Raw genomic sequence first — 14,844 nt, forward strand, 5'->3', positions numbered from 1 at the left:
TACAGTGCTAAACACAAATCCTAACATATATGTTTATGCTAGATTACATTTTTATGGTATAATCTAAATGCAAACTACTTACCTTTCCAAAACTTCCAAATATTTCAGTAGTGCATTTTATTATTGCAAGAACAATGTTAAACAAAAAAGATGGTGTTTATTCTGCAATTTCTTGTATTTTATTTGTGAAAATGTCGTCACCTGGGCAGCTACAGGGTCCTAGTTGTACAGACGATGCTACCAAGCCCAGTTGTGGTTGTTTCTAATACAGGTCAAAAAAATAAAGTGGCCAGAGCTCCCAGCAGGAACTGACAAGCTTCAACATGCATGGCATTCCTACTGGTTTATTTTTCCTGGGGTGAGGAAGAATTGAAATAGTTTCTTAGAAGGCTTTTTGAAGATTTCAAACCACATTTTTTTTTCTCTGCCACCTGGTTTATTCTAGGGCTGATATTTTCTGCTATGGCAGGGAAAATCCAATTCAAGACAGCTCTGATGCTGACATTATTCACAAGGCAGATCAGCCAATCCCAGGTGCTAGTCCTCTGAAATGGGTTGCAGTATTTCATATATATTTACTCAGCTGTCCTTACTTAAGAGAGTAAGGAGAGAACAACTCTGTTTTCAAAATTATATATATGCCACAGCTCACCCTTATCCTCTGAAGAGGTCTCTACATCCAAAACGTTTCAGCAGAGAGACTGTTTTTCTCCCCCGGAGCTGCTGTATCTTTTCTGGAAGCTGTATATTAGCAGAGCTCTCCTGATGGAGGAGAGGATCTCCAACACCTCCCTCACTCATCGCTTCCCCTTCCCCTCCCTTACATTTCTTGGCCAGCAGCACTTAGGCAGACACAATAGCTCGGCCAGAGCTGCTGCCAAGCCCTCTTCTGGGCTGGTGTGTGTGTGTGTGTGTGTGTGTGTGCGGAGAGGGGGCAGAGATGACCCTGCCCAGGAGAAACGTTTTAAAAACAGGCACACACCTCAGCTGCCTGCACCTGACACGTTCAGAGCTGCTAAGTCACCTCCTACTCTCTCTATATTTAATTTCATTCCTCTAAATGTCAACACGATTATTTTTATTATTCGCCACCCGTGAGGTGGGCAAGAGCAGCAAAAGCGAGTGGAGGAGAACCCCCAAACTCCGCGGGCAGAGGCCAGGCGTGCCCACCAGCAGCGGGCAGACCCCAGGTTTCCCCCACGCCCTCCCTGCCCCTCGGCAGGAGCCACCTCTGGCAAAGCCGCTGCCAGCCGAGGGATTTTCCAGCAGCTCCCGGGAGCCCCCGCAGCCCCGCTCCCCAAAGGGCCTTCCCGGGCGGCGGTGGCCGAGGGCTGGGGCGCCGCTGGCTTGCGGCGGCCGCTCCCGCTTCAGCACCCGGAACAGCTCCGCCCTGCGCGGCCCGACGGGGCGGCGGCGCCCGCTGCCCGCGCCCTGCCGAGCCGGAGCCGGAGCCAGAGCCAGAGCCGGAGCCAGAGCGGCCCCCGCGCTCCACGGGAGCCCCGGGGTGCGCCGAGGGCCGGGAGGGGACGGGTGGGCGGGAAGGAGATGGTGATGGAGCGGGTTTGGGGTGCGTGGGGGTGCGGGGAGCCCGGTGCTGGCTGGCGGCTTGAGACACGGCGTGCGTGCCCGGGGACAATGACACAGAAGGAGGGGGCTGTGTGTTAGGAGGGCCTGGGGCGATGAGTGGGGGAAGGGGAAGGGTCGCGGGGTTTGTGTGTGTGTATGTGTGCTCACGGGGGTTTCGGGCTGGGCTGGCCCTCGGGGGAAGGAGTGGTGGGCAGGGAATGCGGGAGGCGCAGCGGGGAGGGGGCGCAAGGTGCGCGGGGCGGGCGCCGCGGCTGCGGGCGGAGCGGGGAAAGGGAGGGGAAGGGATTTGCGCCTCTGTGCGCGGGGCGCAGGAGCGGGAGGTTGCCAGGAGCCCATGGTGCCTGCCAGGGGTGGGGAGCAGGGTGGGGGGAGCCAGGCAAGGACGCGGTGTGAGTGTGTGCGAGTGTGTGCGCGGCCGCCGTGCGTGCCAGAGCGATCCCTACAGGTGTCCGCGGAGAGCCGCCGCGCGGGGATCCCACCTCGAGAGCATCCCTGCCCGCTGCCTGCCGCTGGCTGCAGCGCCTGCCTGCCCCCTCACTCACGCACACACACAGCAGCGGCGGCAAGAGGGGGGAAGAGAAATGGAAAAGAAGAAGAAAGGGAAAAAAGAAAAGGAAAGAAGAAAAGAAAGGAAACACAAAAAGACGGAGATATGGAAAGACTGTAAAAGAAAGGAGAAAGACCCAAGGAAAAAATAGCCTAACAAGCAATTGCTTATTTATTACTGCCGATATAATTCACACATTGCCAATAAACAGCACAGTCTTGTCTAGTCATTTCCAAAGCAGAGGGACACTTTCAGTCTCGGAAGAGGACAATTTATTAACGCATATCTATCTATCTACCGATCTCAAATGGCTCTTAAATACCAGGCGTCCCTCCCAGCAATGTATCCATGAACACACACATATGTAGCGAGAAATATGCACAAAAAATATAAATGTAGCTATTGCATTCAGCGCCTCGCCAACGAAATCGTATGCTTCCCCCACCCCTTTACAACCATTTTTTATTCTTCAAAAATTATGATTTAGTCACAGGTGCCCCGATTGAGCCTTTTCAAATTAGAAAGAGAGAGAGAGAGACACCCATAGGTCAATAAATCCTTAATAAATGCCAGGTCGGTTGGCATGCACAATCCTTGGCAGAATCCTTATTGTATGAAATACAGAGCATTGTCTCCGGGTGCGGGGAAGACCAGAGTTCACAAATTACCGGATGAAATAAAAGGACCTGAAAAACAACCTTGCTGCAGCCAAAGGGAGAAGCGCTCTAATTCAAAAGCAGACTTAGCAGCACCATTAATCTTTTCCTTTCATTTCTACGTAATTTCTAGAATCAAATTCTTTCCAAAGCGGCTGGAATGATCGATTTTGCTCCTCTTCCAGTCTGCAGATGTCTTTATTTTAATATGCTTATGATATTAGTTCTACCCCTTCAAAAATGCACACCATCAGCAGGAACCTTAACAGTTTCAAACACATATCGAAGAAGCCGAGTGCCCTCTTTCTTCTGGCACACAATAGAAAAATGTCCCAAATTATCAATGCACTTCCCGCACAAGCCCCTCGTCTCTTTCAGACCGCCGCCGATAAATAACAATAATATTGCGATATCCCATCGCTTCCCAAGCTTCGCCTTTCATCACGGCAGCTCACGCCAGGGAGAATATGCAGCAGATTGATTTTATCGCTCAAGTCTCGCAGACCCCCCTCTCCCCTCCTCCCCCCGCGCCTGGCAAGGGGGCAATAAATCACCGCATCCAACCTTTAACTTACACCTCCGCTCCACCATCTCCTCTCCTCGCCATCCACCTCTCCACAACGCCGCACGCAAACCCACCAGCCTCTCGCGCCGCCACCGCCGCCGCCGCCACCGGCTCCGCCGCGGCGGAGCGGGGCTGGTCCTCCGCGGCGCCGCTCCGCCCGCGCTGCGGGCGCGCCTTACCTGCGCGGGGGCCGCGGGGCCGGGCCGGGCCGGGGCGGGCGCGGCTGCCGGGGCTGCCTCTGCCGCTCGCCGGCCGAGCGGAGCGGAGCGGAGCGGAGCGGAGCGGGCGCTGCTGCGGGTGCGCGGCGGCGGCGGCGGCGGCGGCGGCGGGCGGGGGCGGCCGCCGGGAGCGGGGGGCGGCACCGCCGCGTGACGCCGCCGCGCCCGTCTGCCCGCCGGGGGCGGTGCCGTGCGCGCTGCGGACCCGCCCCGGCCCGGCCCGGCCCGGACCGGCACCGGCAGCGGCACCGGCACCGACACCGACACCGACACCGGCACCGGGCGGGACCGCGGAGAACCGAGACCGCTGCTGCCGTCTGACGGCTGGGGAGGGTCGGCGGGTCGAATGGGCAGAGCGAGAGGTGGTGCAACACGGCGGGGGCGCAGAGGGAGCTGCCGCCTTCCCGGGCAGATCTCTTCTTCCTTTGCATGGGGTTTGGGGGATTCTTTTGTTGGTCGTTTGTTTTGGTTTGGGGAGGGTTGGTTGGTTGGTTGGTTTTTTTGTTGGTGGTGTGGGTGTTTTAGTGGTACTACTGCTACTACTCTAATCATCACCATCATCATCATCATCTTTATTATCATTATGTCTTTTTTTTTTGTTTTTTTTTCTTTTTTTTTTTTTTTTTACGCCCTGGAACTGAGGTTTCGCTGAATTCTGCACAGCCTGTGGGAGAGCACACCCAAGGACCAGGTCTACCACAACCCCAGGAGAAATGCTTGGAAAAGCCATTTTCCAGTGTCAAACCTGCCTGACTCTGCGTTGTCTCCTAATGGTGGCCAGCTGTTAGAGAAATTCCAGGTTTCTCAAGATCATTGAGTTTAGTGGCACGGAAAGCGTTTGGTTGTGCCAAACCTTTTCTCTGTCAGTTGGCCTTCTAACTTACTACCTGTGGACTACAGAAAGGGGATGAATCGATTGTAAGGCACTTGCATGAAGCCTCAGCTAAGGTCCTGGCAAATTTTGAACACAGTGATGTTTGTTACACCAAGGGTCAGAGAGCACTCCACTATGGGAAGAATGGTCTGTGCAATTATATTTTTTCATATCTGGGCGGTGAACCTAGCCCAAAACATAACAACTTTTGAACTTCAGAAATAAGTGTAAATAAAAAGCTTTTCTCCCATTTCAATCCCAGAGGAGTTAGCTTTGTGATTTTTTGTGATTTTTTTTTTTAAAGAAATGGATTTCCTCACAGATGACAGGCTTGATGAGGTAACCAAGCAACATGTTAAATAATGAGAAAAAAAGCTTCCTAGATATGCAATGTGTCTTCAGTGCTTACAGGATAATCAGACATCTCTTTTTTTCAGCCAACTGATATCCACATTCAGTTAATTTCAAACAGAATGATGATTTCTCTTGACAGTTCTAGCAAACCTGACCCTTTCAAGAAGAGCAAGGAGCAAATATCTCTTCTGCTATGAAAACCAGATAAATTGTAGGCTGCAATATAAGTGATGCACATTATTAAAGAAGCAAAATTGAAACTTGATACTAGTATTTTATATATATATATAATTATAAATAAATAAATAAATATATGTATGTATGTATGTGTATATATATATATATCTATAAATCATATATTTTAAACCATGGCTTTATTTTTATTAAGCTCACAAGGTAAAACTTCTTATGCTCTTAGATGGGGAATGTCTAAGCCCAAGGCCAATCCACCCTGAATGTGCTGGCACAGTGGAGGTCCTGGCACAGGTGGAGGATTCTTCCACCTTTGAAGTGAAGGACATCTCAGTTATTCCTGCAGTAGCCAGAGGATGCTCATGTTTCTCTAGAAAGAAGCCTGCCACAGTGAGAGGAGGGCTGGCAAGAAATAGAACAACTAGATGTTAAGTGAACCAGGAAGATACAGGAAGATTTAAAGGAAAATACAATTTCCTTAATTTAATGGTGCTTTTTTTGTTGTTGATTTTTAGAAAAATATATTACTTTTGTCGTTCTCAGCAATTGTTGCAGCATATGGTGTCATAGTTGATTCATTTTGAAGCAGCACAGGAAAAAAGAGAGCAAGAAAAAGGAAGAAAACAAAAAAAAAGAAATGTGATTTCCATACCATCTCTGTAGGTTTTTCAGCTTGACAAATATATGATATATCTTGTAAGAAGCACATGGCCTTACAGAAACCTGACTGTCTTCTGCATAAATTAACATTCTGTGTTATACCAAAATATTTATAGATTTGGAAAAGTGAAGAGATAAAAGCAGCAATGATCTTCTTGAAAACAAACCAATCATATTTTCTGTCAGGGAGAACGCAGTGCATTATCCAGCTTGCAAGTTCGAGACCTTTTGGAGGGATGTGTATTGTCAGAGCAAAGCGCCTTTGAAGTACATATGTGAAATTGTCCAACAGTTGTAATTTTAAATAAGAGTTCTTTTGGCAAGCTGCAGTGACTGCTGGAGCTGTCTCTGAGGCATGCTCATGCAATTGCCATGGCTGTCAGAGCTAATAAGAAAGGAAAGAACCAGTCAAGGCGCTGCAGAGCAAATAAGAATTATTCTGCTGAGAAACAAAACGCAAAAAACCAACAACAACAACAAAACCCCACAAAATCATCAAAACTCACAATTAAAATCAAAGTAAAGGCGCTTCCAGAGAACACTGGCTATCTGGGCAGGCAGGAGAAGAATATGAAAATGGAGAAAGTTATTTCTGACACTGAAGGCAGCAGGAATTGTTTTAAAGATTTGGAAGAGAGAAGACCTGTTTTTTTGCTGAAGTGGTCCAGGGTAGTGTTCAGGAGTGGAGTGGTTGGATTTTGGGGACACATCAAAGCTCTGTTCTGCTTATAATCATGCAACATATGCCTGACATATTTCTCTGCTTGAGACTATCATCAGTAATCCTTCTATACCAAATCAAATCTTTGAGAAGAGTTTCAGACCCACTAGAATTTTGACCCTTTGCATGTATGAATGAAAGTGGGTTTTTGGAGGACAGTCAGTAACATTTATTTGAATAATTCAATAGCATCTTTTCAGCTTAGTCCAGAATGAGAGACAAATGGGACAAAGTAGATGTGCAGCAGAACTGAGGAAGCAATTGTCTGTATCTGCATATAGGCAGTGAGGTTTGAAAAGATGTGGAGAAAAAAAGATATAATTTCTGCCTGTTAACTGCCATATTACTCAGCTGTGGATGAATTGAGTATGAGCAAATCTGAAATAGGAAGAAATTAGAAGATACCTGCCTTGTAAAAAGTCAGTGTTTTACATAGGTAACATGCAACATGTTACAGGTTATCTTGGTTGTCAATTCAAACTAGTTAAAGAAAATTTTGAAGTACTGTAAGAACTTGATGTAAAGGAGAGAACCAAACCTGTATAGTTCAACAAAATTAATTTCAGCAAATAATGAAGTACAGTACTGGAGGTATTTGACTGAGACATGTTTGAAATCAGAAAATGGAACAGAGAGGCAACTCTCTGGATTTGATAGTTTCTCTAGATAATGAGTTTTTGGAGCGAGCTTATACCTAACTTTGGAGGATTAAGGTGTTAAAAACTTGCTTAATATCAATTCTGAATGGATAAATAATAAAGTACAGGAAGCATACTTATGATGATTTAAAATATTTATTGGCCTTATACTCAGTACTGGAATTTAATTATATTTCCCAGTCTTCTGCTAATGCAGATGGTATCAGCTTTATTTAGCAATGTAATGTTCTAGTCATGAAGGGAAGATTGGAAACTTATGCAGTTATAGACAGCATTGTGGGTCCAAAAGTAGTTTTATCCAAGGAAAGCAAACATGATAAGACAATGCATAAACACCTCTGAAGATCAGAAGGTATTTGTGGACTCTTGGTCAATAAAAAATCTCAGCTGACCACAAACCATTTCAAGGCTTACACATTTCTCCCCAGAAATAACTGCTTTCTTGTATTTACTGTAATAGTGACAACTTAACATGAAACATGTTCAAGAAAGTTAATAATAATCTCAATTTGATCCCATCTTGTGATGATTCAGAGATTAATTTGGATGCCTTTCTTTTTTTTTTTTCTTTTTTTTCCCTTGACTTTGGAATTTCATTGCAGGAAATTGCTTACAACACTAAAAAAACAGACCAGTTTAACAGTTCAAAGCATAAAAATGGTATTTACATGTATATGAAACACCTATGTGACTCTGAATTAAATTTCTATTACTGATCCAGAACTGTATATTCAGCCTGTGGGTTTGAGTGTTTTTGTTTTTTTTTTTCATTAAATGAGAAACTTGATGAGTGTGAAGATATATTCCTGTAACATAATGATCATAAATTGTAGTGTGAAGAATACAGGAGTTACCAAGACCTCAAATATCCTTACAGAGCATTTGAAAAGACATCATTAATGACAAACCCCTATTGTTTGCTGGCTCTGACTCTCAGAGCTGAAGGTGTAGTACACTTTCACACAAGGCTTGGCTGATGAACACAGCAGTACACATTGCCAGGAGAAATCTGTAGTGAACCCCATCTTAGGTCTTCTGAGTGTACAAAAACTTATTTATCAGCCAGCCCTCTTGGTGAATCTTCAGTAGCCCTTGGAATGGATATGGTATGGCACATGTTGCAATGGTTTTCTCACTGAAGGTCCATGAATAAAGTCAGAGTGATGCAAAATGTTCTTCTCAATATATATGTTTGGATTTGACAAATGGTATTGATAAAAATGGTATTGAACAAAGCATGGCAAAACAGAGAATTTATAAATCAACTGGCTTCCAAAACACACTTGGTTTGATATTAACTCTTAACAAGAAGGTGATTGCAGAATTTTCTTTATAGAAGAGTTTGTAAGGACTAATGTGGACCTCACTACTGTGATTTTAAATAAAATGTAAATTTCATATTAATAATCTTATTAATTGCAAAAGGAGCCCCCATGTTCATATCTCAAAAAATGATCATTTTTTTCTGGATCATTACGCAGTAATATGGCATAACATATATAAAATATTTATGCAATCAGCAGATACATCTCAAAGCCATCCTTGTAGATTTGCATTTAAGAATAATGCACGTAAACACTGCAAGTAATGCCTTTGGCTGCAAAAATATAAGAAAATAATGAATTTAGAATACATAGGTTTTCTTTAGTTCAAATGTTTACTTTTTAATTTTTTACAGCAGATTTTAAGCAGGAAAGAGTAGGCAATCTTAGATAAGAAGAATAGAAAAGAACAACAAACTGTTGCGTGTTGTCACTGTCTGTGAAATTACTTCCTTGAAAGAAATATGTATGAAAGACCCACCATAGGCAGACACGGGATGAATATGTTTTAGCAGTCCTCAAAAGAGTTTATTTTAAACCCTAAAATATTTTGGTTCATATTTCTTTCAAGGTTCTTAACACTGAACAGACTTTTATAAATGTTTCTCATAAAATTTCCCATAATTTCTTTTAAAAATCTTACTAAATTCATAATCCTAAGTAATTGGTGTAATTTATATGGAATTTATGTGAATATAATTTATGTGTAATTTGTATAAATTTCCATGAAACCCATTCATCATCATCAGTCACCATGTTCCTCATTCTCTCTGCTGGGATCACAGAGCTGTGTGGATACATCAGTGTGCTCATGGCCCCAAGTGTTTGGAGAGTTCCTGGGTAATCTCTGTAGTACAGGCTCCCAGTGAAAAACAAACTCCTTTCCAAAGCCCCCGAAATTTGCAAAACTATGAACAGCAAGGCTGGCAGAACAACATGATGCTCTAGTGTCATTTATCAGTGTGCCCAAATCACTGCTGTAGTATGTAAATGAGCAGAAGCAATCAAAGAAATTTCAGTTTGCCACAGCTGCAGGGTTGGGAACTTCCCTCCAAGGTGCTGAATCCCCTCAGCTCCTACTATCTGCTAATGTAGGCGGAGGGAACTGGGAAAAGCTTGTCCCATTCTGAATCAAGCTCTTTGAGAACTTCCAGAAAATCTCTGATTATAATAATTTGTTTTATAATGTGTCACCCTACAGTTATGAAAAATGAGTATACTTGCTGTAATTCAAGTATTCTACAAATACTTAGCTGTACTAAAAGTATGCCAAGTATACTAAAAATATATTACTTTCCACAAGGATATAATTTCCTAGTAATCAGAAGATATACTCTGATTCAAAAATTGCTGTAATTGTTAATGTTGGCGAGAATTCCTAAGGCATCAAAGCAGAGGAATATTTGTGGTGTGAAGCTGCAGATAGGTAGTTGAGATCATCAGTGTTTAAACCATAAATGATGCACCTGCTGGAGAGACTCATTGAGGGAATACTTCAGTGTGCCAGATTGATGGTATTTTTACACGTCAGGGAAGCTTTATTTTTGGGCTCCTGAGTTCAAAAAACCTTTCAGTGAGAATTGCCCTTTCCAGGAATTGTAGCATTAATTGCTATTAGTTTAAAAGCTTGATTCAGTTTGTTTTTATTTAGTCCCCACAATCTGTCTTGAGAGTCCTTAGTGTTGTCATCACTTCTTAATAGTTCAGGAGTTTGTAACACGTTGCAGAATTGCTAGAGGAGGCAAGTAGGAAAGGACATTTAAATGAAAGATTGGAAGGCAGCAAAGGAGACAGGTAGGGGTTGAAGGATACTGTACATGAAGTGTTAAAAAAAAAAAAAGTAACCAAAAATAAAAAAGCAAGAATTTTTGTGGTAAATAAAGAGAGGAATGAATGAAAATAAGGAACACTTAATGAAAAATACCACAATTTGAGAACACAAGGTGTGTGGTGGAGACAGAAGCAAACCCTATCCAAAACCAGAAGTTGTGTTTAGTGGTGGTAGGATCATACCAAGGTCAGAAATGCTGTGGGAGTAGATCTGAGCTATTGGGAGAACTCTCTGTGGCTCCTTTGCCTGCCTGACACACATGATCTGTGGCACAGCAGGGTTTTTGGACTGGTGGAAGCACCTGTGGTTCTTCCAGGGCAAATTTGACTTTCCTTTGCTATGAAGTAATGTAGTTCTTGAGGTTCTGTCAGAGCGGAAAAGTCACAAAAGACTTTATAATATAATTTCTCTCCTGTTCAACCCCAAACCTACTCACTTTAAGATTCAAACAAACAAAAAACCCTTTCAGAATCCAAGGCAGCCTATTCTTTCAACCCAGAAAACTACTTTTTCTACTCAAAATAAATTTATTCAAACTTTTTTTTGTAATATCTGGAAGGTTTGTGTCTCTTTCTAAGAAATACTTCTCTGATGTCAGAGCCTGTATTGCATTTGTGTTCTTAAACTGCCAAATTACTGTTTGCTTTGTGTAATCTTTCTGGCTTTCCTGTTGTTGTTTCAACTTTTTGCCTTCCTCTGATGTGTTCAATATGTGTTTACTCTTGTTCTTTCTCATGATTCTCTCCAACCATTTTGTGACTGCAGCCTCTGCTGACTACTGCTTTTGATTTAACTGTACCTTTGTGAAAAAAAAAAATACCATAGCTACCAAAGCAGTAGAAAAAACAGATTTTACAGAGACTTACATAGTGACAGGAGAAAAGGTCAAGATACTGCATATTTTAAACAACAGATTCAAGTCCTCTCTCATGTATTTGATAAACTCTTTTTTTGCTGGATGCATTGCAGGACAAATTTTTTTTTCTAGCCAGATAGCCCCATACTGATCAACCCAAAATATTCTGAAGATGGTTTTAAAGATCCAAATTGAACTGTGAGTACTGTTTAATAGTTATTCCCTACTAATGATCCTTCATTGTCATCGATTCTGTGTGCTGATGCTTGTTCATATTTTCTCCAAATTATTTTATATTTCATTCTTTATACATCCTCTCACCAAAAAACTTCTTTGGCTGTAGTGACCATTGGAAAGGTGTCTTCATCTTCCACTGATTGTGTTTATCTCGAGTTATTTCAACTCACATAGAAGGATTTAACATGAAAAAAGATGAAAAGTAATACAAATATTGCACCTTTATTTTTGAGGTGTAGGTACAGGCTGAATCACGTTCAATTATGGCTGAAGCAAATTGGAAGATATCAATTGCTCCCCAACCATCTTACAAAAGATAATATCTAGCTTTAGTTCTTTATTTATGAGCTAAGCTTATAGCAATATCTCCAAGTGGATGGATCATCAGTATTTGACAATTCCAAAGTATTGCTGGGTCAGAAAAAAGTAGTTCTGGCCCTGCAGACAGTGATATTTCCATAGTTATGTTGGTTATAGACAAGGGACCTGGATTGGAGTACCTCAAGGCTTTGATCCTGTGATTTAGCAAACACAGGACTCCAGCAGGGCATCCCTCTGGTTCTGAGAGATTATATTGATTCTTATATATTCAATGACTTAATGCTACAGGCAGAGAAACAGAGATTTTCCTGATGTTTGCAGGTTTCATGATGATAAAATTATGCAAATGGAGCAGTTTGCCCAAAAAGCAAATTAGCATTGTGCACCTGTAGCAAGCATAATATGTGTATCCCCACGAAAGTATGAGCATTCAGCACATTTTTACTTCATTAGCACTCCAGGAGTAGCAGTGACTTAATTCTTTGCTGTTGCAAGCTCTGTAGCTGTTACCCACAGACATTTTACAGTTGTCCATAAAACACGTTCAGCAAAAACAAACATAAATTTTATGAAAAGTATTGAGAAGCCAGGATAATGATTCTTTTACAGAGGGAATGACTCTGCTCAGGGTACAAAACTTTTGGCATCCTTATTGTGGGAGGCCTAAAAAGAAATGCCACTCCCAGAACTGGGCTGCCTGGCTTTTCAACACTGCAGGTTTGGAAGCAGATCCTTCCTATTTGGGATGCAGAATCATAGAGCACCTGCTCAGACCACCTGAGGCTGCCTTTTGGAAAGGAAGACAAGGGTGAAAAAGGCCTGGGAAGAACATGATCCAAACCCCTCAGAAGTGGACTTCACTGTGACATGGTGCAGTATGATGGAAGGGAATGCAAAATCCCACCTGTGTATTGTAGCCTCTTGGTTTATGACTGATTTGTTGTTGGACAAAGTGTTGGACAAGTCTCCACAAAGAGTTAATCACTGATGTAAGGAATGAAAACCATGGGGTTATCCAAATTTTTCTCATATGGTTGAATCAAACAAGACTGAAAATTTTGCAGTTTCCTGTTACACTTTTGAAAAATCTTGTTTTGAAATCTGTATTTTAGTTGCCCTTTAAGTGTATATGAGTAATAACCCTTCAAGACAGCTTAGTTTTTGTTTCCTGTTAATCACTAAAAATGCTCACTTTCTATTGAGAGTGTCTTTTTTGTTGCCTGAGTTGTCCTCCTCCTGTTCTTGTCTGGCTTTATTTTTGTTTCATTCATGTTTAATTAAAGAATTTTGTACTTCTATTGAGTTATTTTATACGGTAAATTTTATACAATATGCTGTGCTGAGCATTTGTCTCAGTCCACAAGTATCCATGCAGATGGGATAGGTACTTCTGATTAGCAGCAGAACTTTCCAATCTTTTGAATATACACAAATACGTTGTTAAAATATTTCAAAATTCAGATATAGGCACAAGATATAACCACATTAAGCACATAACTGAGTGTGGCATGAAGCTGTGTCAGCATTTCCCTCCTTTCCTGTTGAAGGGTTAGTTAGATAACAAACCTCAGAACAGTTATTGACACAGATCTGAAGTTACCTTCTCAACTCACTACTCAGAAATGCCACCACTTTTTGAGGGGATGGGCAGAGGATTTAATGGAGTGTAATACTGGGAAATAACATAATATTATAATACTATATGACCTCATCTAAGATGCTTGCTGAAGTATTTGTCTCAAAGTATATTGTCACGTTTCAGGACAGTTTCAGGACTGGGAGAATCAATGACAATGCAGAAACACCACAAGATTTCTTGTTAAAAACTGAGAAGACCAAGATTTCCTTTATGAAGAAGGGTCATATAAACAAGTACTTCAACACATGAGCAAAAAAACCACCTCTGTCAATGAACCTCAAACCTTCAGAATAGTCAAAAAGATAATAGATCAGAAGTTAGTGTTTCTTCTCAGGTATAAAGAGAAAGGTACTGAAAGGAAACTGAAAATAAGCTGATTCAAATCTGCATAGGAAAATTCTCTTTAATACAGAATATTAATGAGCTATGAAACATATTTGTGTAGGTTGCTATTGAGGTCAAAGACTAAGCAAAATCTTACAAAGATTTGACTTTTTGAAATGTTCGTGTGTTGATGGTTGCATCTCAAACTGACCACTGTGAGAGGCAGCCTGCTAAATTTAAAGAACCTTAATTCTCTTCCAGTAGGGAGCTCAGAAAGACCTTTTCCACACAAAACTAGATGTGAGACCGTGTTTTCTTCCTTCCAAGGTTTTCTTCCATTCCAGTGTAGTCATGTTGCTGCACCATATTGTAGCTAGAGGTACATCTGTTCTGCCCATGCCAAAGTTAGCCAGCTGTGTGCCAGCTGTTAGCACAGCACTATGTGTGAGTTTATGAGCCTTGCTGTTTTGTTTTTTTTTATGGATTAGTGTTCCAATGGTTCTTAATCAGCAGCAGGTTGTCATATATGTCATGTATGACATCGTTCTGTGTGCTCTCTCCTCGTGTGGCTGCAGTGCAGCCCTTATGCAGACCTTTAGTGACCTGCCCAGTAACCAAGTACAGCCTACCTAAATTCATAGTGTCCACAAGCAGATGTGGATTTGAACATCCTAATTTTGTTATTTTACTGGTCCAATCAGGTGTCTGCAAGGAGCATAGCATCTTCATTACTTGCCATTATTTTGAAGCCTACAATATTTTTATCTCTCCTTCTGATGGCATGAATATTTTCACAAAAATATTTAATGTTACTGTTCAACAGGTGAAAGGTATGAGCATCAATAAGACTTTTTCAGGAATGATGTTTTAAAAGGAGACATTCATAGTTGCAAATATTGCCTGTAGTATTCATCCTGCTCAGCTCACAGCAGACAGCTGATTTAGGGATTTGGGGAAAAGACTTCTGATGTGGCATGTTTTTACTTACATAATTAGGAACAGGCAGCTACTGTTTGCAGTAGCAGAGCTTAAAGATTATTAATACATCCATTCTCCCTTCTTTGCATTTAAAAGAATTTATCACTCATTAGTACATTGTCAAAGACAGGATTATGTCTTGGTCCTTTGTGCACTCACAGGGAAACCCCTGCCAACTCTCTTAGTTGCTGCCAGGAAGCCAGTGAATAGAAAATAATTTGGGTTTTTTAGGAGCATAGAAAAATAACAAGGGTTTTCTTTAAAAGCAGAGTCCTTAAGCATAGGAGCTGAAGTTATGATCCT

At 42.1% G+C, this 14,844-nt stretch overlaps 1 protein-coding gene across 6 annotated transcripts in view; it reads right to left on the bottom strand.

The window, feature by feature from the left end:
• Positions 1 to 3,654, bottom strand: part of NRXN1 (neurexin 1) — a 668,503-nt gene extending 664,849 nt beyond the window's left edge. For all 6 annotated transcript variants that reach the window (XM_056487060.1, XM_056487058.1, XM_056487056.1 and 3 more), the window contains exon 1: positions 3,535 to 3,654. The gene's annotated coding sequence lies outside the window, so the exon portion shown is untranslated. The remainder of the gene's footprint in view (positions 1 to 3,534) is intronic.
• Positions 3,655 to 14,844: the final 11,190 nt, after the last annotated feature.

This window comes from Oenanthe melanoleuca, chromosome 3 (genome assembly GCF_029582105.1).
Source record: "Oenanthe melanoleuca isolate GR-GAL-2019-014 chromosome 3, OMel1.0, whole genome shotgun sequence".
Taxonomy (NCBI): Eukaryota; Metazoa; Chordata; class Aves; order Passeriformes; family Muscicapidae; genus Oenanthe; species Oenanthe melanoleuca.